This window comes from Lolium rigidum, chromosome 7, assembly GCF_022539505.1.
Source record: "Lolium rigidum isolate FL_2022 chromosome 7, APGP_CSIRO_Lrig_0.1, whole genome shotgun sequence".
NCBI lineage: Eukaryota > Viridiplantae > Streptophyta > Magnoliopsida > Poales > Poaceae > Lolium > Lolium rigidum.
The window spans coordinates 304982927-305008965 of record NC_061514.1 but is presented as its reverse complement, the minus strand read 5'-3'; positions in this window follow the sequence as shown (position 1 = coordinate 305008965).

The following is a 26039-nucleotide window of genomic DNA, read 5'->3' as shown; positions in this document are numbered from 1 at the left end:
TATTAACAAGATGCCACAGTGCCAGTTCTGTTTTCCGCTGTTTTTGGTTCCGGAAAGGCTGTTCGGGCAATATTCTCGGAATTGGACGAAATCAACGCCAAACCTCCTATTTTTCCCGGAAGCGTCCGTAACACCGAAGAAGAGTCGGAGAGGGGCCGGGGGGCCACCACACCACATGGCGGCGCGGGCCAGGCCTAGGCCGCGCCGGCCTAGGGTGTGGCGCCCCGAGTGCCCCCTCGCGCCGCCTCTTCGCCTATAAAAGCCCTTTCGACCTAAAAACGCAGCACCAATTGACGAAACTCCGTGAAAGACTCCGGGCGCCGCCGCCATCGCGAAACTCCAATTCGGGGACGAACTCTCCGTTCCGGCACCCCGCCGGACGGGGAATTGCCCCGGAGCCATCTCCACCGCCGTCTTCACCGCCATCTTCACCGCCATCGCTGCCTCCATGATGAGGAGGGAGTAATCCACCCCCGAGGTCCGAGGGCTCCGCTGTAGCTATGTGGTTCAGCTCTCTCCCATGTACCTCAATACAATAATCTCATGAGCTGCTTTACATGATTGAGATTCATATGAGTTTTGTATCACTACTATCTATGTGCTACTCTAGCAAAGTTATTAAAGTAGTTATATTCCTCCTGCACGTGTGTAAAGGTGACGATGGTGTGCACCGTGTTAGTACTTGGTTTATGCTATGATCATGATCTCTTGTAGATTGCGAAGTTAACTATTGCTATGATAATATTGATGTGATCTATTCCTCCTACATATGCATGAAGGTGACGAGTGTGCATGCTATGCTAGTACTTGGTTTAGTCTTTTGATCTATCTTACACTAAAGGTTACTAAAATATGAGCATTATTGTGGAGCTTGTTAACTCCGGCATTGAGGGTTCGTGTAATCCTACGCAATGTGTTCATCATCCAACAAAAGTGTAGAGTATGCATTTATCTATTACTGTTATGTGATCAATGTTGAGAGTGTCCACTAGTGAAAGTGTAATCCCTAGGCCTTGTTCCTAAATACCGCTGCGTTACTCACTGCTTGTTTACTTGTTTTACTTGCGTTACTATCGCTGCGATACTACCACCATCAACTACACGCCGACAAGCTATTTTCCGGCACCGTTGCTACTGCTCATATATATTCATACCACCTGTATTTCACTATCTCTTCGCCGAACTAGTGCACCTATTAGGTGTGTTGGGGACACAAGAGACTTCTTGCTTTGTGGTTGCAGGGTTGCATGAGAGGGATATCTTTGACCTCTTCCTCCCCGAGTTCGATAAACCTTGGGTGATCCACTTAAGGGAAAACTTGCTGCTGTTCTACAAACCTCTGCTCTTGGAGGCCCAACACTGTCTACAGGAAAGGAGGGGGAACGTAGACATCATGCGCCTCCAGCTCCGCCTGAGCCGCTGCCGGGTCGATGTTCTGCGCGATGGGGGTGGCGAGGACGTTCATCGCCGCCTGGAGCGGTGTCTCCGGTGGTGCGGACGGTGCTCCCGCTGCGCCCGCGCCTCGGTCCAACGGTGGCTTGGCCGCACGGGTCGAAACCGCACGCCCAGCGCCTTCACCCGCAGCTTCCTTGCCGGCGTCGACTGCGCCTGCCATCATCACCTCCACGCTCCCTAGAGCGCGGCCCGCATGTAGCCATCTTGGCGGATCCGGCGCCACCAGCACCGGCGAGAGGCACTGGCGCACAGGAACGGTGCCGAAGTAGATGCGGTGGCTGCCGAACTCGATGATGCGGCCGTTCTTGGGAAGATGCCGCCGTTGGCGAAGCAGCCCGCGTTGTCGTTGATGAAGTCCATGGCGTAGATGCGTCGCACCAACGCGGACACCGTGCGCTCGCCGGCGACCTCGAGGATGCCCGCCCGAATGTGAACTCCTTCAAGCGCCACTTCCAGGCCCCACGGTGGGCGCCAACTGTCGTCGTGGTGAACGAGCAGATGCCATAGGATGGCTTAGATTGGGGCCGAATGGACGCTAGAGGATTCGGGGGAGGGTTTGCTATTAGATGGGAAGAACTTCCGGATGCTTTCCTCAAGAACACAACCAGAGGCCGGTATACAAGAAGAGAGACAAGAGGAAGAACTCTGTACTAGATCGCTAGCTTCATTGATCTCAACATGGTTACAAGTTCGATTGCCTAATCCTTCCTGTGGTCTCGCGCCTGTAAGAGGCAGTACCCCCTCTCCTTATATAGGGGAGAGGGTGGCTTACGAACAAGAAACCCTAATGGCATCTTTGACTGGACAAACTACTTTACAAAGCTACTTTAATCACGGATGACGCCGGGGTCCTCTTTAATCGTGGCTGCCGATGTCCTCCGGCTTCTTTGAGCGTCATCCCTCTCTTTGGCGCCGGGGCTCGATTAAAGCCACTTTGCTTAGCTCATCCTTGTCTTCTTGCCCTGAAGAGAATCTTTGACCGATCCCGCCGACGGGCCCTTCACTCCGGTATCTTCTTTACCGGGTTCGCATACCCCTTAAGGATGCCGGCTTGGCTTCACTTAGCCAAACTCCTACCTCTGTTCCGGTAAGAAAGTTAAACCGGTATCTCGATGGCTTAAACCATCCGGTTTGGCATGCCTTTGGCATACCGGGGGTTATCCCCCCAACAGTTTGGTAAGAAACCTAAGCTGTCGTTCCTTAAAGTTTGGGGTTGCGAAGCTTTGATACGTCTCAAACGTATCTATAATTTCTTATGTTCCATGCTAGTTTTATGACAATACTCACATGTTTTATATACACTTTATATCATTTTTATGCATTTTCCGGCACTAACCTATTAACAAGATGCCGAAGTGCCAGTTCCCGTTTTCTGCCGTTTTTGGTTTCGAAATCCTACACGGAAATATTCTCGGAATTGGACGAAACAAAAGCCCACGGTCTTATTTTCCACGGAGCCTTCCAGAAGACTGAAGGAGAGACGGAGAGGGGCCACGAGGTGGCCACCCCACCTGGCGGCGCGGCCAAGAGGGGGGGGGGCGCGCCGCCCTATGGGGTGGGCCCCTCGGTCGCCCCCCCGACTCTGCCCCTTCGCCTACTTAAACTCTTCGTCGCGAAAACCCTAGTACCGAGAGCCACGATACGAGAAAAGTTACGGAGACGCCGCCGCCGTCAATCCCATCTCGAGGGATTCAGGAGATCGCCTCCGGCACCCTGCCGGAGAGGGGAATCATCACCGGAGGACTCTACATCATCATGCCCGCCTCCGGACTGATGCATGAGTAGTTCATCCTTGGACTATGGGTCCATAGCAGTAGCTAGATGGTTGTCTTCTCCTCTTGTGCTATCATATTTAGATCTTGTGAGCTGCCTATCATGATCAAGATCATCTATTTGTAATGCTACATGTTGTGTTTGGTGGGATCCGATGAATATGGAATACTATGTCAAGTTGATTATTGATCTATCATATATGTGTTGTTTATGATCTTGCATGCTCTCCGTTGCTAGTAGAGGCTACGGCCAAGTTGATACTTGTAACTCCAAGAGGGAGTATTTATGCTCGATAGTGGGTTCATGCCTCCATTGAATGCGGGACAGTGACGTGAAAGTTCTAAGGTTATGGATGTCGTTGTTGCCACTAGGGATAAAACAACAATGCTTTGTCTAAGGATATTTGTATTGTTTACATTACGCACGATACTTAATGCAATTGTCCGTTGTTTGCAACTTAATACTGGAAGGGGTGCGGATACTAACCCGAAGGTGGACTTTTTAGGCATAGATGCATGCTTTGGATAGCGGTCTATGTTCTTTGTCGTAATGCCCTAAGTAAATCTCATATTAGTCATCATGATATGTATGTGCATTGTTATGCCCTCTCTATTTGTCAATTGCCCAAGCTGTAATTTGTTCACCCAACATGCTATTTATCTTATTGGAGAGACACCACTAGTGAACTGTGGACCCCGGTCCATTCTTTTACATCTGAAATACAATCTACTGCAATCATTGTTCTCTACTGTTCTTTGCAAACAAACATCACTCTCCACACCATACGATTAATCCTTTGTTTACAGCAAGCCGGTGAGATTGACAACCTCCATCGTTAAGTTGGGGCAAAGTATTTTGATTGTGTTGTGCAGGTTCCACGTTGGCGCCGGAATCCCCGGTGTTGCGCCGCACTACACTCCTCCACCAACAACCTTCATGTGGCCTTCATCTCCTACTCGGTTCGATAAACCTTGGTTTCTTACTGAGGGAAAACTTGCTGCTGTACGCATCACACCTTCCTCTTGGGGTTCCCAACGGACGAGTGCTTTACCGTCACAAGGAAGCTACTTTCTGGCGCCGTTGCAATCCCTGTCGCATGCCAACAGCTACTTTTCTGGCGCCGTTACCGGGGAGATCAAGACACGCTGCAAGGGGAGTCTCTCACATCCAATCTCTTTACTTTGTTTATTGTCTTGTTTTGCTTTATTTTATTTTCTGTCTTGTTTGCTTTCTTTATATCAAAAACACAAAAAAATTATTTACTTGCATTTACTTTATTTACCTTTTGTTTATTTCATCATGTTTCCCCCTAAGTTCACTTTGAAAGATATATCAGTAGGGCATGGGTCTATCATTGGAAGAGATAATATAGAAGAATTTTTCACTCATGTTAGTACAGTTAAAGATTTTGAAGATAGACCCTTGGTAGAACTTGCTCCTACTTATGAAATTGCTACTGCCTCTTTAGTACACATGTTGGAAGCTAGATTTGTTAATCTTAACCCTATAATGCAACATATGTTTCTTACACTCTCTGATATGAAAGAAAGAAATATTAAATATCAATTCCCTCTTAAGAAAGGTATGGAACACTTCCCTAGAAAGAGAATGAAGTTACCTTTTGATTCTATTATTAGAACAAATTATGATGTTGATGCTTCTTCTCTTGATGTTACTTGATTTACACTTTCTGCGCCCAGCTGAAATGCGTTAAAGAAAAGCGCTTATGGGAGATAACCCATTATTTTATTTCTGCAATTTTTGTTTTATATTTGTGTCTTGGAAGTTGTTACTACTGTAGCAACCTCTACTTATCTTTACTTTATTGCATTGTTGTGCCAAGTAAAATCTTTGATAGTAAGGTTGATACTAGATTTGGATTTCTGCGCAGAAACAGATTTCTAGCTGTCACGAATCTGAGCTGTTCTCTCTGTAGGAGAATCTAAAAATTCTGAAAAAATTCGTGAGTAATCCTCAGATATGTTCGCAACTTTCATTCAATTTGAGCTTCTTCATCTGAGCATGATAAGTGCCTCGAAAAAATTCATCTTTACGGACTGTTCTGTTTTGACAGATTCTGCCTTTTTATTTCACATTGCCTCTTTTACTGTGTTGAGTGGATTTCTTTGCTCCATTAACTTTCAGTAGCTTTGGGTAATGTCCAGAAGTGTTGGGAATGATTGTGTCCTCTCTGAACATGTGAATTTTTGATTATACACTAACCCTCTAATGAGATTGTTTTGAGTTTGGTGTGGAGGAAGTTTTCAAGGGTCAAGAGAGGAGGATGATATAATATGATCAAGAAGAGTGAAAAGTCTAAGCTTGGGGATGCCCCCGTGGTTCATCCCTGCATATTTCAAGAAGACTCAAGCATCTAAGCTTGGGGATGCCCAAGGCATCCCCTTCTTCATCGACAACTTATCAGGTCACCTCTAGTGAAACTATATTTTTATTCCATCACATCTTATGTGCTTTACTTGGAGCGTCTGTACGCTTTTATTTTTGTTTTTGTTTGAATAAATTTGGATCCTAGCATTCATTGTGTGGGAGAAAGACACGCTCCGCTGTTTCATATGAACACTGGTGTTCTTAGCTTTACCTTTCATGTTCATGGCGAAGGTTGAAAACCGCTTCGTTTATTGCTATTTGGTTGGAAACAGAAAATGCTTCATGTGGTAATTGGTATATGGTCTTGAATAATTTGATACTTGGCAATTGTTTTGAGCTCTCAAATAGATCATGTTTAAGCTCGTGCATCATGTAGTTTGAACCTATTAGTGGAGAATTACTGTAGAGCTTGTTGAAATTTGGTTTGCATGATTGGTCTCTCTAAAGTCTAGATATTTTTTGGTAAAGCTGTTTGAACAACAAGGAAGACAATGTAGAGTCTTATAATGCTTGCAATATGTTCTTATGTAAGTTTTGTTGTACCGGTTCATACTTGTGTTTGCTTCAAACAACCTTGCTAGCCAAAGCGTTGTACTGAGAGGGAATGCTTCTCGTGCATCCAAAACCTTGAGCCAAAACTTATGCCATTTGTGTCCACCATAACTACCTACTATGTGGTATTTCTCTGCCATTCCAAAGTAAATTGCTTGCGTGCTACCTTTAAAATTTCATTCCTTGTCTTTGCAATATATAGCTCATGGGAAAGTAGCTTAAAAACTATTATGGTAAAGAATATGTCGCTTATGTATTTTATTTCTTATAAGTTGCTTGTTGAGCGGTAACCATGTTTCTAGGGACGCCATCAACTGTTCTTTTGTTGAATATCATGTGAGTTGCTATGCATGTTCGTCTTGTCTGAAGTAAGGGTGATTTGCCATGAGTTGAATGGTTTGAGTATGCATATTGCTAGAGAAGAACATTGGGCCGCTAACCAAAGCCATGAATCATGGTGGAAGTTTCAGCTTGGACACTAATCCTCAATCTCTTATGAGAATATTATCTGTTGTTGAATGCTTAAGCATTAAAGAGGAGTCCATTATCCGTTTTCTATGTTGTCCCGGTATGGATGTCCTCAAGTTGAGATTTATCAAAAACGAGAAATCAAATGCGATCTATCTCCTTGGACCTTTGTACAGGTGACATAGAGGTACCCCTTTGTGACACTTGGTTGAAACATATGTAATGCAATGATAATCCATGGAAATCCGAGCTAATTAGGACAAGGTGCGAGCACTATTGGTATTCGATGCATGAGGCTTGCAACTTATAGGAGGTTTTATGCATAAAACATACGAATTATTACTACCGTTGACAAAATTGTTTCCATGTTTTCAAAATAAAAAGCTCTAGCACATGAGTAATCCCTGCTTCCCTTTGCGAAGGGCCTTTCTTTTACTTTATGTTGAGTCAGTTTACCTACTTCTTTCCATCTTAGAAGCAAACACTTGTGTCAACTGTGTGCATTGATTCTTACATACTTGCTTATTTGCACTCATCATATTACTTTGTGTTGACAATTATCCATGAGATATACATGTTGAAGTTGAAAGCAACTGCTGAAACTTACATCTTCCTTTGTGTTGCTTCAAAATCTTCTATCAAGAATTTATTGCTTTATGAGTTAACTCTTATGCAAGACTTATTGATGCTTGTCTTGAAAGTACTATTCATGAAAAGTCTTTGCTATATGATTCAGTTGTTTAGTCATTATCTTTACCATTGCTTTGAATCACTTCATTCATCTCATATGCTTTACAATAGTATTGATCAACATTATGATAGTAGCATGTCACTTCGAAATTATCCTTGTTATCGTTTACCTACTCGAGGGCGAGTAGGAACTAAGCTTAGGGATGCTTGATACGTCTCAAACGTATCTATAATTTCTTATGTTCCATGCTAGTTTTATGACAATACTCACATGTTTTATATACACTTTATATCATTTTTATGCATTTTCCGGCACTAACCTATTAACAAGATGCCGAAGTGCCAGTTCTCGTTTTCTGCTGTTTTTGGTTTCAGAAATCCTACACAGGAAATATTCTCGGAATTGGACGAAACAAAAGCCCACGGTCTTATTTTCCACGGAGCCTTCCAGAAGACCGAAGGAGAGACGGAGAGGGGCCACGAGGTGGCCACCCCACCTGGCGGCGCGGCCAAGAGGGGGGGCGCGCCGCCCTATGGGTTGGGCCCCTCGGGCGCCCCCCGACTCTGCCCCTTCGCCTACTTAAACTCTCCGTCGCGAAAACCCTAGTACCGAGAGCCACGATACGAGAAAAGTTACGGAGACGCTGCCGCCGTCAATCCCATCTCGGGGGATTCAGGAGATCGCCTCCGGCACCCTGCCGGAGAGGGAAATCATCACCGGAGGACTCTACATCATCATGCCCGCCTCCGGACTGATGCATGAGGAGTTCATCCTTGGACTATGGGTCCATAGCAGTAGCTAGATGGTTGTCTTCTCCTCTTGTGCTATCATATTTAGATCTTGTGAGCTACCTATCATGATCAAGATCATCTATTTGTAATGCTACATGTTGTGTTTGGTGGGATCCGATGAATATGGAATACTATGTCAAGTTGATTATTGATCTATCATATATGTGTTGTTTATGATCTTGCATGCTCTCCGTTGCTAGTAGAGGCTCTGGCCAAGTTGATACTTGTAACTCCAAGAGGGAGTATTTATGCTCGATAGTGGGTGCATGCCTCCATTGAATCTGGGACAGTGACAGAAAGTTCTAAGGTTATGGATGTGCTGTTGCCACTAGGGATAAAACAACAATGCTTTGTCTAAGGATATTTGTATTGTTTACATTACGCACCATACTTAATGCAATTGTCCGTTGTTTGCAACTTAATACTCGGAAGGGGTGCGGATGCTAACCCGAAGGTGGACTTTTTAGGCATAGATGCATGTCGGATAGCGGTCTATGTTCTTTGTCGTAATGCCCTAAGTAAATCTCATATTAGTCATCATGATATGTATGTGCATTGTTATGCCCTCTCTATTTGTCAATTGCCCAACCGTAATTTGTTCACCCAACATGCTATTTATCTTATTGGAGAGACACCACTAGTGAACTGTGGACCCCGGTCCATTCTTTTACATCCGAAATACAATCTACCGCAATCATTGTTCTCTATCTGTTCTTTGCAAACAAACATCACTCTCCACACCATACGATTAATCCTTTGTTTACAGCAAGCGGTGAGATTGACAACCTCACTCGTTAAGTTGGGGCAAAGTATTTTGATTGTGTTGTGCGAGTTCCACGTTGGCGCCGGAATCCCCGGTGTTGCGCCGCACTACACTCCTCCACCAACAACCTTCATGTGGCCTTCATCTCCTCATCTGGTTCGATAAACCTTGGTTTCTTACTGAGGGAAAACTTGCTGCTGTACGCATCACACCTTCCTCTTGGGGTTCCCAACGGATGAGTGCTTTACCGTCACAAGGAAGCTACTTTCTGGCGCCGTTGCAATCCCTGTCGCACGCCAGCAAGCTTATGTAAAGAAGTTACAACCTGACAAGCTAGAACCCAAAGCGGAGAAATGCGTCTTCATAGTATACCATAAAGAAACCATTGGGTATACTTTCTATCACAGATCCGAAGGCAAAATCTTTGTTGCCAAGAACAGATCCTTTCTTGAGAAGGAGTTTCTCATTAAAGAAGTGACTGGAAGGAAAGTAGAACTCGACGAGGTTGTTGAACCTTCTCTCATAGATCAGAGTAGCGCAGGTCTTGGAAGATGTTCCTCGTGCGGCACCTGCACCGACGGGAGAGGAAGCAAATGATGATGATCATGAAACTTCGAACGAGGAAGCTACTGAACCTCGCAGATCGACGAGGGAACGTACCACTCCTGATTGGTATGATCCCTGTCTAAATGTCATGATTGTGGACAACAATGATGAAGACCCTGCGACGTATGAAGAAGCAATGATGAGCCCAGATTCCAACAAATGGCAAGAAGCCATGAAATCCGAAATGGGATCCATGTATGATAACCAAGTATGGACTTTGGTAGACTTACCTGATAGCCGCAAGGCTGTCGAGAATAAATGGATCTTTAAGAGAAAAACAGATGCTGATGGTAATATTACTGTCTATAAATCTCGACTTGTCGCAAAGGGTTTCCGACAAATTCAAGGAGTTGACTACGATGAGACCTTCTCACCTGTAGCGAAGCTAAAGTCTGTGAGGATTTTGTTAGCAATAGCTGCATTTTTCGATTATGAGATTTGCGGATGGATGTCAAAACGGCGTTCCTTAATGGTGACATTGAGGAAGAGTTGTATATGGTACAACCCAAAGGTTTTGTTGATCCTAAAAATGCCGACAAGGTATGCAAACTTCGAGTGTTCCATTTATGGACTCGAAACAAGCATCCCGGAGTTGGAACCGACGCTTTGATAAGGTGATCAAAGACTTCGGGTTTATACGAGACTCATGGTGAGGCCTCGTATTTACAAGAAAGTGAGTGGGAGCTCTGTAGCGTTCCTGATATTATATGTAGATGACATATTATTGATTGGGAATGATATAGAACTACTAAGCAGTGTTAAAGGTTATTTGAACAAGTGTTTTTCAATGAAAGACCTTGGTGAAGCAGCATACATTTTAGGCATCAAGATTTATAGAGATAGATCAAGACGCCTAATAGGGCTTTCACAGAGTACATACCTGGACAAGATTCTAAAGAAGTTTAGAATGGATGAAAGCAAGAAAGGGTTCTTGCCTATGTTGCCGAGTAAGGTATTGAGTAAAACTCAAGGTCCGGCTACGGCGGAAGAAAGAGAGAGGATGAACAAGATCCCCTATGCCTCGGCGAGTAGGCTCTATCATGTATGCCATGCTCGTGTAATAGACCGGATATCGCACATGCCGTTAGTTTGACCAGCGGATATCAAAGTGATCTAGGAATGGAACAACTGGACAACGGTCAAGAATATCCTGAAGTACTTGAAAAGGACTAAGGATATGTTTCTTTGTTATGGCGGTGACCAAGAGCTCGTTGTAACCGGTTACACCGATGCAAGTTGGAACACCGATCCCGATGACTCTAAGTCTCGGTCCGGGTACGTGTTTATATTGAATGGTGCTTCGTAACAGTCGGATGAGTTCCAAGCAAGGTGCACGGTGGCGAAGTCTTCAACTGAATCTGAATACATAGCGGCTTTGGAGGCTTCATCAGAAGCGGTATGGATGAAGAGGTTCATTGTTGAGCTTGGTGTGGTTCCTAGTGCATTGGACCCATTAGTCATCTATTGTGACAACATGGGTGCCATCGCCAATGCACAAGAACCAAGGTCACACAAGAAGCTGAAGCATATCAAGCTGCGTTATCATTCGATTCGCGAGTACATCGAAGATGGTGAAGTAAAGATTTGCAAAGTACACACAGATCTGAATGTGGCAGATCCGTTGACTAAAGCTCTCCCTAGGGCAAAGCATGACCAACACCGTGAATGTCATGGGTGTTAGGTACCTTACAATTTAATCTAGATTATTGACTCTAGTGCAAGTGGGAGATTGTTGGAGATATGCCCAAGAGGCAATAATAAAGTGGTTATTATAATATATCTTTGTGTTTATGATAAATGTTTGCATACCATGCTATAATTGTATTAACCGAAACATTGATACATGTGTGTTATGTAAACAACAAGGAGTCCCTAGTAAGCCTCTTGTATAACTAGCTTGTTGATTAATAGATGATCATGGTTTCGTGATCATGAACATTGGATGTTATTAATAACAAGGTTATGTCATTAGATGAATGATGTAATGGACACACACCCATATAAGCGTAGCATAAGATCATGTCATTAAGTTCAAACTTGCTATAAGCTTTCGATACATAGTTACCTAAGTCATTCGACCATGGGATCATGTAAATCACTTACACCGGAAGGATGCTTTGATTACATCAAACACCACTGCGTAAATGGGTGGTTATAAAGATGGGATTAAGTATTCGGAAAGTGTGAGTTGAGGCATATGGATCAAGAGTGGGATTTGTCCGTCCCGATGACGGATAGATATACTCTGGGCCCTCTCGGTGGAATGTTGTCTGATTAGCTTGCAAGCATGTGATTAAGATCACAAGAGATGACATACCACGGTACGAGTAAAGAGTACTTGTCGGTAACGAGGTTGAACAAGGTATGGAGATACCGATGATCGAACCTCGGACAAGTAAAGTATCGCGTGACAAAGGGAATCGGTATCGTATGTAAATGGTTCAATCGATCACTTAGTTATCGTTGAATATGTGGGAGCCATTATGGATCTCCAGATCCCACTATTGGTTATTGGTCGGAGAAGAGTCTCGGCCATGTCTGCATAGTTCACGAACCGTAGGGTGACACACTTAAGGTTTGATGTCGTTTAAGTAGATATGGAATATGGAATGGAGTTCGAATGTTTGTTCGGAGTCTCGGATGGGATCCAGGACATCACGAGGAGGTCCGGAATGGTCCGGAATGGTCCGGAATGGCCAGCCAAAGGGAGGAGGAGTCCCAGGTGGACTCCACCTAAAGGTGGCCGGCCACCCCACCAAGGAAAGGAGGGAGTCCCACCCTGAGTAGGATTCGTCCATATGGAAGGTTTAGGAGTTGGACTCTTATTCGTTTTCTGGGCAACCCTTGGTGCTGTTCCACCTATATATACATGAGGAGAGGGAGGGGGCCAGCCACCACCTTGGCCGCACCACCCAAGCCCCTTGAGGCCGGCGCCCCACAGAGCTCCCTCTCCCAAACCCTAGCCACCCCCCTCCTTATACTTCTCCTGCAGCGCTTAGGCGAAGCCCTGCCGGAGATCTCCATCACCACCGCCACCACGCCGTTGTGCTGTCGGGATTCCGAGGAGGATCTACTACTTCCGCTGCCCACTGGAACGGGGAGAAGGACGTCTTCATCAACACCGAACGTGTGACCGAGTACGGAGGTGCTGCCCGACTGTGGCACCGTCAAGATCTTCTACGCGCTTTTGAAAGCGGCAAGTGATCGACTACACCAACAACGAGATCTAATCTCGTAGGCTTTGGAATCTTCGAGGGTTAGTCTCATGATCTTCTCGTTGCTACCATCTTCTTGATTGGATCTTGGCTTGTTATTCGTTCTTGCGGTAGGAAATTTTTTGTTTTCTATGCTACGAATCCCTTCAATTTTATTTAATGAGTACTAACCTACTAACAAGTTTTGTTAAGTTTTATGTGGATGTAGCTAATTATTGATGATATGAATAAGAAGACACAAGAGCTCAAGCTTGGGGATGCGTAGGTGCATCCTAAGAACCAATTCAAGATTACACAATCATCTAAGCTTGGGGATGCCCGAGTCATCCCCATATTCATCAACTACATGAGGTTGTCTCTTCCATACTCTTTATTACTCATCCACGGTTGGTTTTTAATAAAGCCTAGCTCAAAGGCGTTAAAGAAAAGCACTTTTGGGAGATAACCCAATTTTATTTTTGCTTTGTTGAGTCTTGGAAGTTATTACTACTGTAATAACCTCTCCTTATCATTTTTATTTCGTTTTTGTGCCAAGAGTATCCTCTAATGGAAGGGAAATGATGTCTGGGGTGTTTGCTTTTCTGAATCAGATTCTGTGCTGTCACGAAAAAAATTCGTGAAAATAGCCAGAACATTATTTTGAGCTTCCAATTTTTGTTCTTATGCCCCAGTATGTTAGCTAACTTTCGTTAGTTTAGCACTTTTTGATTTGAGCAACATAACTATTTCTTGAATTTCGATCTTTGCCTGCTGGTCTGTTTTGACAGATTTCTGCCATATTTTTCATTTGCTTCATATGCTCCCTCTTTTTGAGTTCTTTTGTGAGAAAGAGCTTTAGGAAGAAGTAGTTACTGTAGCACATGTATAAATGAGTGTTTGATATGTGTCTCTACTGAAACCTTGCTGGTTTGGTTCTAATGTTATTTGCACTAATGTTGCTGATCAATTGTGTTAAGTTTTGTATGAAGGAAGTTTTCAAGTGTAGGGAGAGAAGAATGATGCAATGAGATGAAGCATGGACAAAAGCTCAAGCTTGGGGATGTCCCCTGGACACCCCAAGAAATATTCAAGAAGTACAAGCGTCAAAGCTTGGGGATGCCCAAGGCATCCCCTCTTCATCAACAAAAGCACCAAGTCATTTTTCAATACACTATATTTTTATTGCTTCATATGACATGTGTTGTTCTTGGAGCGTCTTTATTTTCGTTGTTTGTTTTATTTTGTTTTGTTTGCTGTAACAAGTGGTTGGACCCCATCATATTTGTTTTGGATAGAGACACGCTTCGTTTTAATTGCATGAACGCTCTAGTTTTCACTCATATGTTCAACGAGCGTTCTATTTTTGCGAGTACTGCATTTAAGCTCTAGTTTATCATTCATATTATGTTCAGAGCTTGTTGGTTTTCTATATGCAAGTGAATTTATCTCTCTGATATCTACTGAATATTATCTACGAGGGTTGTTTCAAATAAGTTAATTGGTGTTGGATACGAGTAAGAAGTCTCATATTAATAGTGATGCAAATGAAAGATCTCCTTTGATGTTTCAATTGAGTTGACTTGATGATCATTTAGTTTTTGACTTTTAATATCATCATATGCTTTGATTAATAAGTTTTGTCGCTATGCATGATTATGGTCATTATTGCTCTCTTAGTCGGTCGCCCCCTTTCTTTTGCTAGCCTTCATGTGTACTGAGTATGAGCTCTACTCGTGCATCCAACTCCCAAAAACCAAAATGCCAATCGTGTCCACCATATCTACCTATATGTGGTATTTTATCACCACTCCAAAGTAAATTGCTTGTGTGCTACCTTTAAAACCTTTCAAAAATGTATTCCTTGTTTTTGCAATATATAGCTCATGGGAAAGTAGCCTAAAAACTATTGTGGTAAGGAATATGTCACTTATGTATCTTAGTTCTTATAAGTTGCTTGTTGAGCGGTAACCATGTTATCTGGGGACGCCATCAACCTGTCACACCTTTGTTGAATATCATGTGAGTTGCTATGCATGTTCGTCTTGTCTGAAGTAAGGGAGATTTGTCATGAGTTGGAATGGTTTGAGTATGCATATTGTTAGAGAAGAACATTGGGCCGCCAACCAAAGCCATGTATCATGGTGGAAGTTTCAGCTTGGACACTCAAATCCTCAAAATCTCTTATGAGAATATTATTATTGTTGAATGCTTAAAGCATTAAAAAGAGGAGTCCATTATCTATTTTCTATGTTGTCCCGGTATGGATGTCCTTAAGTTGAGATCTATCAAAATCGAGAAATCAAATGCGATTTATCTCCTTGGACCTTTGTACAGGTGGCATAGAGGTACCCCTTTGTGACACTTGGTTGAAACATATGTAATGCGATGATAATCCATGGAAATCCGAGCTAATTAGGACAAGGTGCGGGCACTATTAGTATTCGATGCATGAGGCTTGTAACTTATAGGAAGTTTTATACATGACCCATATGAATTATTACTAACGTTGACACAATTGTTTCCATGCTTTCAAAATAAAAAGCTCTAGCACATGAGTAATCCCTGCTTCCCTCTGCGAAGGGCCTTTCTTTTACTTTTATGTTGAGTCTTCATCTTCTAAGTTCATGCACCATTAAGAGAGCATAGTTGTCATTCTTAGTTTTATGTGCATGGCCCCAAAATTATTATTGATTGAATCATGAATGTGTTATTACTTGTTCTTAAATTATTTGTATTTAGTCATCCTTTGAACTTTGAAGGTGCATGTCACTTCAAAAATTATTTGTTTGTTATCACTTACCTACTCGAGGACGAGCAGGAGTTAAGCTTGGGGATGTTGATACGTTGCAAATGTATCTATAATTTTTGATGCACCATGCTTGTTTTCTACCAATTCCCTTATGTTTTATGTGCATTTCGATACACTTTTTAGCATTTTCCGGAACTAACCTATTAACATAGTGCCACAGTGCCAGTTCCTGTTTTCTGCTGTTTTTGTGTTTCAGAAAAGTTGTACAGGAAATATTCTCGGAATTGCACAGGACAAAAACCCAGGACCTTATAATTTCGAGGGGAAGCCTGAGCCATAAGGAGACACGCAGGGGAGCTGCCACGTGGCAATACACAGGGCAGGCGCGGCCCCACCCCTGGCCGCTCCTGGCCCGTGTACTGGCCACCCCGGCCTCCGCTGACATCGCCCTTTCGCCTATATATTGCCCTCGCGGAGAAACTATCAGATATCAAGAAAGAATTCCATGAAAAGTCCCGACGCTGCGCCGTCTCAAACCCTAGTTCGGGGGGTTCCTGCTGCCTCCCCCGTGGAGATGATCTCCATGGGGGAGGGCTCCGAAGAAGCCATGAAGGAGGGAGTTGAGGGGCTGCACTCCACGCTGCCCTCTCCGCCGTCTCCACCGCCATCTCCATCGCCAACTCCTCCTTGTACTCAGGGGTCCATCCTCTCATAAACCTCTGTACCGCCCTATGTAAACATGGTGTTCGATGCTATATTCTATCCTATGATCTATGTCATGTTTCATAGTTTATTTGTTCTTAGATTAGATGGGTGATTTTCTTTGATTCATTAGAGTTGTGATCTGATATGTTATTGTCCTTGGTGTCCATTATATTTGTGCGCACATGGATCAAACACCTAGGGTTGGTAGTATTTGTAACGAAGCGGGGGAGTTCTGCCGGAGCGACAGAAACCTGAGAACGCGAACCGATTAGTTGCACGTATGGGAGTAAAGGGGACCTAGAGCTTAAGGCTATGGTTGGGGAAACCTTAATGCTTGTTAGTAGTTATGGATGTTTACTAGCAAGCCAATCATATAGTGCTTGCAATCCCAAGTAGCGGAGTGCATGTATATTTAGCCTCTCCCACATAGAAAGCTCCTTCGAGGACAGTGAATCCGAGACCATCACTATTTTGTCTTGAGCAAAGCCACCACTATTACCACCACTTTTCCACACTCATGTTACTGGTTACTTAGTTTATTTTACCGCTGCAGCACTAACATTTATTTCCGTGTATTTATTTTCCTGCAAAGTCACCTCTCAAACCCGTGCCACCGCTGTAGTTTTATTTCCTAGATATTGCAAACGTTTAGTGCGCGTAGAGCTGTATCAGTGGTTGATAGAACTTTAGAGAATGTTTATCCTACCTTTAGCTCCTCGTTGGGTTCGACACTCTTACTTATCGAAAAGGCTACAAACGATCCCCTATACTTGTGGGATATCAGCAGCTTTGCCGTGCGATTTTACTTTGTGCACGGCGAAGGCTTTCTCACGGCAATGTCTAGAATTCTTTGCCGTGCGCCTTCTGTTTGCCGTGCGCTTTCCTGAGGCTTTGCCGTGCGCCTTCTCTTTGTCGTGCGCCTTTGGTCCTCTTTGCCGTGCGGTTCTCATTGCCGTGCGTTTTTATTTTTGTTGCACGGCAAAGATTTCTTTGCCGTGCGCGAGCACACGGCTCACTAGTAGAAAAGAGGGCTTTGGTTTTTTGCACCAAAGAGCTTTAGCACCGGATTTGGCATGAACCGGTGCTAAAGGGGGTCATTAGCACCGGTTCGTGCGGTCTGGACGTCCAGGGGACCAGCGGCGGCATTAGCACCAGTTCGTGCCATATCTTTAGCACCGGTTCGTGTCACAAACCGGTGCTAAAGATATGGCATTAGCACCGGTTCGTGACACGAACCGGTGCTAAAGCTCCCTTTGCCCTATATATTCAGCTCACCCCCAACCAGCCCCCTCACTTCATTTTTTCTTGGTGGAAGGTGTGAGGGCTGAGTGCTTGCTTGCTTTTCTTTGCCATGCACATGAGGTGCTCGATGAAATGTCTGAGAGAATGATGCGGCTTAATTTCACACAAAACAACAATGATATGAGGTGCCGGAGCGACACTTAAGCTTTCTCCTCTTTCTTTCCTCCTCGATCAAGGTTAAGCAACTTTACCCTTTGATACGTCTCAAACGTATCTATAATTTCTTATGTTCCATGCTAGTTTTATGATAATACTCACATGTTTTATATACACTTTATATCATTTTTATGCATTTTCCTGCACTAACCTATTAACAAGATGCCGAAGTGCCAGTTCCTGTTTTCTGCTGTTTTTGGTTTCAGAAATCCAACACAGGAAATATTCTCGGAATTGGACGAAACAAAAGCCCACGGTCTTATTTTCCACGGAGCCTTCCAGAAGACCGAAGAGGAGACGAAGAGGGGCCACGAGGCGGCCACCCCACATGGCTGCGCGGTGGGGCCCCTGGCCGCGCCGCCCTATGGGGTGGGCCCCTCGAGCGTCCCCCGACTCTGCCCCTTCGCCTACTTAAACTCTCCGTCGCGAAAACCCTAGTACCGAGAGCCACGATACGAGAAAACATACTGAGACGCCGCCGCCGTCAATCCCATCTCGGGGGATTCTGAAGATCGCCTCCGGCACCCTGCCGGAGAGGGAATCATCACCGGATGGCTCTACATCACCATGCCCGCCTCCGGATTGATGCGTGAGTAGTTCATCCTTGGACTATGGGTCCATAGCAGTAGCTAGATGGTTGTCTTCTCCTCTTGTGCTATCATGTTTAGATCTTGTGAGCTGGCTATCATGATCAAGATCATCTATTTGTAATGCTACATGTTGTGTTTGTTGGGATCCGATGAATGTGGAATACTATGTCAAGCTGATTATTGATCTATCATATATGTGTTGTTTATGATCTTGCATGCTCTCCGTTGCTAGTAGAGGCTCTGGCCAAGTTGATACTTGTAACTCCAAGAGGGAGTATTTATGCTCGATAGTGGGTTCATGCCTCCATTGAATGCGGGACGGTGACGGAAAGTTCTAAGGTTATGGATGTGCTTGTTGCCACTAGGGATAAAACAACAATGCTTTGTCTAAGGATATTTGTATTGTTTACATTACGCACGGTACTTAATGCAATTGTCCGTTGTTTGCAACTTAATACTTGGAAGGGGTGCGGATGCTAACCCGAAGGTGGACTTTTTAGGCATAGATGCATGCTGGATAGCGGTCTATATTCTTTGTCGTAATGCCCTAAGTAAAACTCATATTAGTCATCATGATATGTATGTGCATTGTTATGCCCTCTCTATTTGTCAATTGCCCAACTGTAATTTGTTCACCCAACATGCTATTTATCTTATTGGAGAGACACCACTAGTGAACTGTGGACCCCGGTCCATTCTTTGACATCTGAAATACAACCTACTACAATCATTGTTCTCTGTTGTTCTTTGCAAACAAACATCACTCTCCACACCATACGATTAATCCTTTGTTTACTGACAAGTCGGTGAGATTGACAACCTCACTCGTTAAGTTGGGGCAAAGTATTTTGATTGTGTTGTGCGGGTTCCACGTTGGCGCCGGAATCCCCGGTGTTGCGCCGCACTACACTCCTTCACCAACAACCTTCACGTGGCCTTCATCTCCTACTGGTTCGATAAACCTTGGTTTCTTACTGAGGGAAAACTTGCTGCTGTACGCATCACACATTCCTCTTGGGGTTCCCAACGGACGAGTGCTTTACCGTCACAAGGAAGCTACTTTCTGGCGCCGTTGCAATCCCTGTCGCACGCCAGCAGCTACTTTTCTGGCACCGTTGCCGGGGAGATCAAGACACGCTGCAAGGGGAGTCTCTCACATCCAATCTCTTTACTTTGTTTATTGTCTTGCTTTACTTTATTTTATTTTCTGTTTTGTTTGCTTTCTTTATATCAAAAACACAAAAAAATTAGTTACTTGCATTTACTTTATTTACCTTTTGTTTATTTCATCATGCTTCCCCCGAAGTTCACTTTGAAAGATATATCAGTAGGGCATGGGTCTATCATTGGAAGAGATAATATAGAAGAATTTTTCACTCATGTTAGTATAGTTAAAGATTTTGAAGATAGATCCTTGGTAGAACTTGCTCCTACTTATGAAATTGCTACTGCCTCTTTAGTACACATGTTGGAGGCTAGATTTGTTAATCTTAACCCTATAATGCAACATATGTTTCTTACACTCTCTGATATGGAAGAAGGAGAGAAGAAAGATTTTGTTTTAGAAACCCTTCTTAAAGAATTGGTGATGTAGCTAGAGAAGCTAGAAAAGTCTTTATTCAACATAAGATGCTTGGCTTTTATACCAATTTTGCAAATACCCTTGAAAATATGGAAAAAGATAGACTAAAGTACACTAATAAAGTCAATTGTGAGGGGGAGATTAAAATACCAATACCTTATAAGCTCATAGGAATGCATGAGGCACTAGAAAAGAATTTTGATTGGATTGTTCCTGAAAATTTATTTGAGGAGGATAGTAAGCCTAAAAGTAATGAAAGAGGAGCCTCTGAAACTTATATAGATAAGATACAATGCATTCTTGAGAAAACTCCCAACTCCTCTGTTGATGCTTCTTCTTTTGATAATACTTGATTTACATTTTCTGTGCCTAGCTGAAAGGCGTTAAAGAAAAGCGCTTATGGGAGACAACCCATTATTTTATTTCTGCAATTTTTGTTTTATATTTGTATCTTGGAAGTTGTTACTACTGTAGCAACCTCTCCTTATCTTTACTTTATTGCATTGTTGTGCCAAGTAAAATCTTTGATAGTAAGGTTGATACTAGATTTGGATTTTTGCGCAGAAACAGATTTTTAGCTGTCACGAATCTGAGCTGTTCTCTATGTAAGAGAATCTAAAAATTCTGAAAACATTCGTGAGTAATCCTCAGATATGTACGCAACTTTCACTCAATTTGAGTTTCTTCATCTGAGCATGTTAGGTGCCTCGAAAAAATTCGTCTTTACGGACTGTTCTGTTTTGACAGATTCTGCCTTTTATTTCACATTGCCTCTTTTACTGTGTTAAATGGATTTCTTTGCTCCATTAACTTTCAGTAGCTTTGGGTAATGTCCAGAAGTGTTGGGAATGATTGTGTCCTCTCCGAACATGTGAATTTTTTATTATGCACTAACCCTCTAATGAGATTGTTTTGAGTTTGGTGTGGAGGAAGTTTTCAAGGGTCAAGAGAGGAGGATGATATAATACGATCAAGAAGAGTGAAAAGTCTAAGCTTGGGGATGCCCCCGTGGTTCATCCCCGCATATTTCAAGAAGACTCAAGCATCTAAGCTTGGGGATGCCCAAGGCATCCCCTTCTTCATCAACAACTTATCAGGTCACCTCTAGTGAAACTATATTTTTATTCCATCACATCTTATGTGCTTTACTTGGAGCGTCTGTATGCTTTTATTTTTGTTTTTGTTTGAATAAATTTGGATCCTAGCATTCATTGCGTGGGAGAAAGACACGCTCCGCTGTTTCATATGAACACTGGTGTTCTTAGCTTTACCTTTAATGTTCATGGCGAAGGTTGAAAACCACTTCGTTTATTGCTATTTGGTTGGAAACAGAAAATTCTTCATGTGGTAATTGGTATATGGCCTTGAATAATTTGATACTTGGCAATTGTTTTGAGCTCTCAAATAGATCATGTTTAAGCTCTTGCATCATGTAGTTTGAACCTATTAGTGGAGAATTACTGTAGAGCTTGTTGAAATTTGGTTTGCATGATTGGTCTCTCTAAAGTCTAGATATTTTACGGTAAAGGTGTTTGAACAACAAGGAAGACAGTGTAGAGTCTTATAATGCTTGCAATATGTTCTTATGCAAGTTTTGCTGTACCGGTTCATACTTGTGTTTGCTTCAAACAATCTTGCTAGCCAAAGCCTTGTACTAAGAGGGAATGTTTCTCGTGCATCCAAAACCTTGAGCCAAAACTTATGCCATTTGTGTCCACCATAACTACCTACTATGTGGTATTTCCCTGCCATTCCAAAGTAAATTGCTTGCGTGCTACCTTTAAAAATTTCATTCCTTGTCTTTGCAATATATAGCTCATGGGAAAGTGGCTTAAAAACTATTGTGGTAAAGAATATGTCGCTTATGTATCTTATTTCTTATAAGTTGCTTGTTGAGCGGTAACCATGTTTTTGGGGACGCCATCAACTGTTCTTTTGTTGAATATCATGTGAGTTGCTATGCATGTTCGTCTTGTCTGAAGTAAGGGTGATTTGCCATGAGTTGAATGGTTTGAGTATGCATATTGCTAGAGAAGAACATTGGGCCGCTAACCAAAGCCATGTATCATGGTGGAAGTTTCAGTTTGGACATTAATCCTCAATCTCTTATGAGAATATTATCTGTTGTTGAATGCTTATGCATTAAAGAGGAGTCCATTATCTGTTTTCTATGTTGTCCCGGTATGGATGTCCTCAAGATTATGATAGTAGCATGTCACTTCAGAAATTATCCTTGTTATCGTTTACCTACTCGAGGGCGAGTAGGAACTAAGCTTGGGGATGCTTGATACGTCTCAAACGTATCTATAATTTCTTATGTTCCATGCTAGTTTTATGACAATACTCACATGTTTTATATACACTTTATATCATTTTTATGCATTTTCCTGCACTAACCTATTAACAAGATGCCGAAGTGCTAGTTCCTGTTTTCTGCTATTTTTGGTTTCAGAAATCCTACACAGGAAATATTCTTAGAATTGGATGAAACAAAAGCCCACGGTCTTATTTTCCACGGAGCCTTCCAGAAGACCGAAGAGGAGACGAAGAGGGGCCACGAGGCGGCCACCCCACATGGCGGCGCGGTGGGGCCCCTGGCCGCGCCGCCCTATGGGGTGGGCCCCTCGAGCGTCCCCCGACTCTGCCCCTTCGCCTACTTAAACTCTCCGTCGCGAAAACCCTAGTACCGAGAGCCACGATACGAGAAAACATACTGAGACACCGTCAATCCCATCTCGGGGGATTCTGAAGATCGCCTCCGGCACCCTGCCGGAGAGGGGAATCATCACCGGAGGGCTCTACATCACCATGCCCGCCTCCGGATTGATGCGTGAGTAGTTCATCCTTGGACTATGGGTCCATAGCGATAGCTAGATGGTTGTCTTCTCCTCTTGTGCTATCATGTTTAGATCTTGTGAGCTGCCTATCATGATCAAGATCATCTATTTGTAATGCTACATGTTGTGTTTGTTGGGATCCGATGAATGTGGAATACTATGTCAAGCTGATTATTGATCTATCATATATGTGTTGTTTATGATCTTGCATGCTCTCCGTTGCTAGTAGAGGCTCTGGCCAAGTTGATACTTGTAACTCCAAGAGGGAGTATTTATGCTCGATAGTGGGTTCATGCCTCCATTGAATCTGGGACGGTGACGTAAAGTTCTAAGGTTATGGATGTGCTTGTTGCCACTAGGGATAAAACAACAATGCTTTGTCTAAGGATATTTGTATTGTTTACATTACGCACGGTACTTAATGCAATTGTCTCGTTGTTTGCAACTTAATATCGGAAGGGGTGCGGATGCTAACCCGAAGGTGGACTTTTTAGGCATAGATGCATGCTGGATAGCGGTCTATGTTCTTTGTCGTAATGCCCTAAGTAAATCTCATATTAGTCATCATGATATGTATGTGCATTGTTATGCCCTCTCTATTTGTCAATTGCCCAACTGTAATTTATTCACCCAACATGCTATTTATCTTATTGGAGAGACACCACTAGTGAACTGTGGACCCCGGTCCATTCTTTTACATCTGAAATACAACCTACTGCAATCATTGTTCTCTGTTGTTCTTTGCAAACAAACATCACTCTCCACACTATACGATTAATCCTTTGTTTACAGCAAGCAGGTGAGATTGACAACCTCACTGTTAAGTTGGGGCAAAGTATTTTGATTGTGTTGTGCAGGTTCCACGTTGGCGCCGGAATCCCTGGTGTTGCGCCGCACTACACTCCTTCACCAACAACCTTCACGTGGCCTTCATCTCCTACTGGTTCGATAAACCTTGGTTTCTTACTGAGGGAAAACTTGCTGCTGTACGCATCACACCTTCCTCTTGGGGTTCCCAACGGACGAGTGCTTTACCGTCACAAGGAAGCTACTTTCTGGCGCCGTTGCAATCCCTGTCGCACGCCAGCACCCTTTCATTTGTACGGTGGTAATTTCCACTATTTATATATATTATGATGTTTTGTAATGGTTTTTTGATAAACTTAATTATTTGATGTAGATGAACCGGCGGAAATGGATGTACGTTGACCGACGCCTACCCGAGTTCACTTCGGGCCTGGAAGATTTTATCCGTGTGGCTACGGAAAACCCACAGGCGGATGGTTTTATATGTTGTCCATGTGTTAGTTGCCGGAACTTGAAGCAATACCCTGAATGGCAAGTCATTCACTCCCACCTGCTTTGGAAAGGTTTCATGCCCAGCTATAATTGTTGGACCAAGCATGGAGAAAGAGGGGTTATGATGGAAGACAATGAAGAAGAAGAAGAAGAGGATGATGATATGTACCCTAACTACGGTGATACTGCAACGGGGCATGATGAAGATGAAGAGGCAGGAGGAGCTGAAGATGAATAGGCAGGAGGAGGTGAAGATGAAGAGGCATCAGATGAGCCCGTTGATGACGATCTTCGTCGGGCCATCGCTGATGCACACAGAGAAGCAGAAACTGAAAATGAGAAGCAAAAGTTAAAGGGCATGTTAGATGATCACAAAAAAAAGTTATACCCAAATTGCAAAGATGGCAACACAAAGCTCGGTGCCACACTGGATTTTCTGCAATGGAAGGCAGAGGCTGGTATATGTGACAAGCCATTTGAGAAGTTACTGAAAATAATGAAGAAGAGGCTTCCAAAGGATAAAGAATTGCCTGACAGTACATACGAAGCAAAGAAGGTTCTCTGCCCTCTAGGATTAGAGGTGCTAAAGATACATGCATGCATTAATGACTGCATCCTCTATCGCGCTGAGTACGAAAATTTGGAAAAATGTCCGGTATGCACTGCACTGCGGTATAAGATCGAGCGAGATGACCCCGGTGATGTTGAGGGCGAGCCCCCTAGGAAGAGGGTTCTCGCCAAGGTTATGTGGTATGCTCCTATAATACCACGGTTGAAATGTCTGTTCAGAAATAAAGAGCATGCCAGGTTGTTGCGATGGCACAAAGAAGACCGTAAGAAAGACGAGATGCTGAGACACCCCGCTGATGGGTCGCGGTGGAGGAAAATCGATAGAGAGTTCCCGGACTTTGCAGGTGATGCGAGGAACTTAAGGTTTGGTCTAAGTACAGATGGCATGAATCCTTTTGGGGAGCGGAGCTGCAATCATAGCACCTGGCCTATAACTCTATGTATCTATAACCTTCCGCCTTGGTTGTGCATGAAGCGGAAGTTCATTATGATGCCAGTGCTCATCCAAGGCCCAAAGCAACCCGGCAACGACATTGATGTGTACCTACGGCCATTATTTGAAGAACCTTACAGTTGTGGGCCAAACCAGGTGTACATGCATGGGATGAGCACAAACAGGAGTCATTTAACCTACGAGTGTTGCTTTTCGTGACCATCAATGATTGGGCTGCTCTTAGTAACCTTTCAGGACAGACAAACAAGGGATACAATGCATGCACGCACTGTTTAGATGAGACCGAAGGTGCATATTTGAATAAATGTAAGAAGGTTGTGTACTCAGGGCATCGTCGATTTCTTCCAAAGAGGCACCCCGTCGGAAAGAAAGGCAATCATTTCGGAGGTGAGGCAGATCACCGGGAGAAGCCTGAACTCCGTACCGGTGATGCTTTACTTGATATGGTCAAGGACATAAAAGTAATCTTTGGAAAGGGTCCTGGTGGTCAATCTGTTCCGAATGACGTCGCTACCGGACACGCACCCATGTGGAAGAAAAATCTATATTTTGGGAGCTACCCTATTGGAAAGTCCTAGAGGTCCACTCTTCAATCGACATGATGCACGTGACGAAGAATCTTTGCGTGAACCTGCTAGGCTTCTTAGGCGTGTATGGGAAGACAAAAGATACACCAGAAGCACGGGAGGACCAGTATCGTATGAAAGTCCCCAAAAACAAGCAAGAACAGAATTACAAGACGGATACAAGGAGTCGCTTAAGTCCTGCCAGCTACGCTCTTACCAAAGCAGAGAAGGAAATCTTTTTTGAAGTTCTTTACAGTATCAAGGTGCCGTCTGGCTTCTCATCAAATATAAAGAGGATTATAAATATGGCAGAGAAAAAATTCCAAAACCTGAAGTCGCATGACTGCCACATTATTATGACACAGTTGCTTCCGGTTGCACTGAGGGGGCTTCAGCCGGAAAATGTTCGAATACCCATTGTGAAGCTATGTGCATTCCTCAATGCAATATCTCAGAAGGTAATCGATCTAGCTAGTCTACCAAGGTTACAGAAGGATGTGGTGCAATGTCCTGTTAGTTTTGAGTTGGTGTTCCACCATCTTTCTTCA